Raw genomic sequence first — 3,869 nt, 5'->3', positions numbered from 1 at the left:
ATCACACAAAAGAAAAAACCTGAATCCGGACTCAATTCCACGCACCATAGCTCATTACACTCGTTATGGGTGCATGACGGGCTACACTTCATGGCGATGACGCCCGTCACCGACTCAAAACATCAAAACGTAACTTATACGACGACCAACTCCACAAATTGAGCATGGGTTCATTGACGCCGCACGTGTCATGGTCATGATGCTCGGCATCAATCCAAGGCACGTGACGATCTAGTCGCCACGCTGGTGGTGCCTGTCACCTGCTTCAAAATGCAGAAACACGATTTTTTCCATTGGAACCTGATGGAAGCTTTCATTTTTTAATATAATAACCCAAATCAGTAAAAAAAACTAACTAAACAATCATACATTAATTACTACATGTTATTTCACTCATTTAACACAATCAATACAAAAATCCTTCGTATCCAAATTATGCATAAATCTTCAAACATCAACAATGGCATATTTTCCTGGACAAATCGTTGAAGCGGTTAAGCGACAACAAAAAGAATCTATTTATTTTGTTTTCTCATATCATATCATAAGGGATTAATGATTATTGAATCGTCGTTCGACCAGTCTCGCATTCTTGAGTTTGGGATAAAATATTTTTAAATTAAAACGAGGAAATTAAACTTATGAACATCAAAGAATTTCATTCTTCAGAAATGATAGAACTCTCGGGATTGAATTTCATATACACTATAAATACTTAAACTACTTAACCATTCATACTCATCCTAAATCACCCGTCATAATCACCACGTACCAATCACACCGAGGTTATCTCTAACGTATAGTGAGAAACCAACCGTTTCGTTCTTCGTCAACGATGTCTCGCGCAATTAAAACAAAACGGAGGAATTAAGAGTCGATATACACATTATTATTTAGCCTTAATCTATATCTAGAGTTAAAACCCAATAGGTGTTCACACTAAATCTGAATCTAAGTTATACATGTCTATAGCAACTCAAATCTAAATAGATTAACCAATCACCAATCATAGTTTGTAAAGCAAGAATCCCATAACACCATGAATAAGCAATATACACATAAAAAAAATATACTTGCAGTGTCAGACACGATCAATCGAGCTCCCGACCAAGAATCATCCGATTACAAGCCACAAATGTTGTTTTCTAAGCTCTCTAGACCAAAAAAAGAAACTTCATGAGTTGGGAACAAATACCCCAAAACATAAGCCTAAAAAAATCTCATTTTTCCATATCTAACACTATCTAAACCTCCCATGTCGCGCTTAGCGCGCTACGTCCGCTTGGCCCGCTGAAAAGAAAAATTAAATCTTATTTTGACCATAACTTAAGAACCATATCTCCGATTTGCGTCCGGTTCAAAAAATTGGAAAGCATATTGAAGGCTATATCTAAAAATGAACAAATTTAAATGAAATTGATGATTTCATCTTCTTTGATTTGAGCCTTATTCGTTGGTAAATTGCTCAAAAATGCGTGTTTGAAGCGGTGTCTTCGACACTTTATTGCTCATGCTCCAAATACGCATCAGTACCTACAAAATAAATATAAAACCATCAAATGGTACACAAATAAATCAAAAACACAAATTATACACAATTCGTAAAAAATCTAACTAAAACATGTGTATTCACGCACAAGTTGAGAAAAAAGAACCGATAAGTGTATATACTTTATAACATCTTTGTGAACAGAGAAATAAGAAAAATGCAAAAGTAATGAAAAGCATAAAGGGGGTGAAGATGACACAGAGGATGAATAAAAGCCAACTATAACTATGTAGCATCAAAATTCTTTTAACAAATGAGAGGGAAAATTAAATAGAGAGAATGATAGAAGAGAGTAAGTTGAGTAATTATAAGAGATAAACAAAAGGACTCTGGAAAAATAATAATTGGTTCTTGGAGTCGTTGATGTTCTAGAGGCATCTATTTTTTTTATTCTTTTTCTATCACTCTCTCAATTTCAACTATTTATCTGTTATATTTTTTAAATTTCTTTCATTGACACACACGGTGGAGTTCATTATCGCGAATGATGGGTCGTTAATATAGGGAGCGTTACAGGAAAATGATGTGCGGTATAGTTGGGGGTTGTCGGCTGGAGTGGTGGCTGTGGTGCGGCTGTCGACGACTAGTGACACGGGTGGTCAGAGTTTCAATGGAGGTAAAATATGGACGCTTCTGTTGGTGCTTCTGTTTCCTCTTCTTGCTATTTTCTAATTTGTTGTTGTTTGGATCTTTAATTATTATGTGTTTAATGTTGGTGTATAATTAATGTTCTAATGTTGAAAATTATTTGTATGGTTAATATGTGATGCGATTGTTGAATTTGTTGTTTAATGTCTGAAGTGGTGAATGTTTTTGTATGATTTAGTGATGGATATGTTAGAGAATAGGCATGACTTTGCTCATAATTATTCATGAAGGTTTTAGGTTTAGTTGATTATGTTTGGAATAGAACTGGAGGTGCAGACCAATTTTTTTGTTGTTTTTCTGGGTTTGTTTAGAGGAGGTTTAAAATCCCCGTTATTTGTGCCACGCCAGCTTCTAGAGGTGCAGACCAATTTCTTTTTTTTATATACATCATTTGAAAACTAACTTTTAAAAAAAAAGTAAAATTAACCCTTTTTATTTTTTATTTAATTAATTTAGTTAATTTTAAATAGATAAAATAATTAATCTAATTAGTTTAATTAGTTTAAAAATTGGAATTAATTTAGGGTAAAATTAATTTAGGTTAAGTTAAATTAATTCAGGGATCATAAAAGTAATGTAATCAGGATTAGCCGATTTTAAAATTGATTAGGTTAAAAACCAATAATTAATTTTTAAGTTTGTTAGCCTCGATTAATTTAGAAACCCTAGTAGCCTTAGGTTTTTTTAGGTAGGTGTCGTCCATTAACTAACGTGTAATTTTTCTCATAAAACCTTCATTCCCTAAAAAAAAATCAGGGTTTACCCTCTTTCAAAAATTTTTGTTTGCCTTATACCATTTGCCTTGCCTTTATTTATTCTATTAACCTGGTTAACTTGTTCCCCCATTTGGGGTTTGCCCTTTTTCATGATATCATTTGACTGATTTTGTATCTGCCCCAAAGCCTTGTAATGGCTTATTATATTCCTTCTATATTTTGCCTCTATTTCCCTGCAGGTGTTTATTGTAATAGTTTAGGTTTTATAATTCTTGCCTTTATTTTTTTGCCCACAGGTGTTTATTGTAATAGCGTAGGACTTTTAAATTCTGCCTTTAATTTCTGTATTTTTTTAAACTGCGTGGTTAGTAATCTTAGGGAGTGCAAGCCTTGAATTAACCTAGAATAACTTATTACAAGATAAAATAACTGAATCTAACCACCTGATTGTGCCACACACACACACTTTTGGGTAACCCCTCTTGTTACTTGTTGCCTTATGATTTGCTGTCTTGTTGCCTTATTACTTTGTTGCCTCTTATTGTTACAAAATAGTCAAGTCCCTCGATTCCGAGAATACCTAAAGCAAATGTTACCCTCAGTTCATTCATCATCAATTTTGTCCATCGATGTTGCCTGGAATTGAGGCTGACTCTCTAAGGAATAGACTTTGAAATGTTTCTGTCTTGTATAAAGCCCAAGACTGAAGCTGACTTAAAGGGAATACTCTATTGAGTGAAGACTATATATGTCTTGTATGAAGCCCAAGACTGAAGGTGACTCTTCTAGGGAGAATAGGATACTACTTATTTAAAGCCCAAAATTAAAGCTCACTTGATTGAGGAATCAGTTTTGAAAACTGTATGTATTAACAAATTGTGTTTGGTGTTTTGTACAAAGCCCAAGATTGAGGCTGACATAGTTGGGACACAACGTTGAAGAGGATTTACTACTGA

This window comes from Vicia villosa, unplaced genomic scaffold (assembly GCF_029867415.1).
Source record: "Vicia villosa cultivar HV-30 ecotype Madison, WI unplaced genomic scaffold, Vvil1.0 ctg.001522F_1_1_3, whole genome shotgun sequence".
NCBI classification, from domain to species: Eukaryota; Viridiplantae; Streptophyta; class Magnoliopsida; order Fabales; family Fabaceae; genus Vicia; species Vicia villosa.
This window is presented reverse-complemented; position numbering follows the sequence as displayed.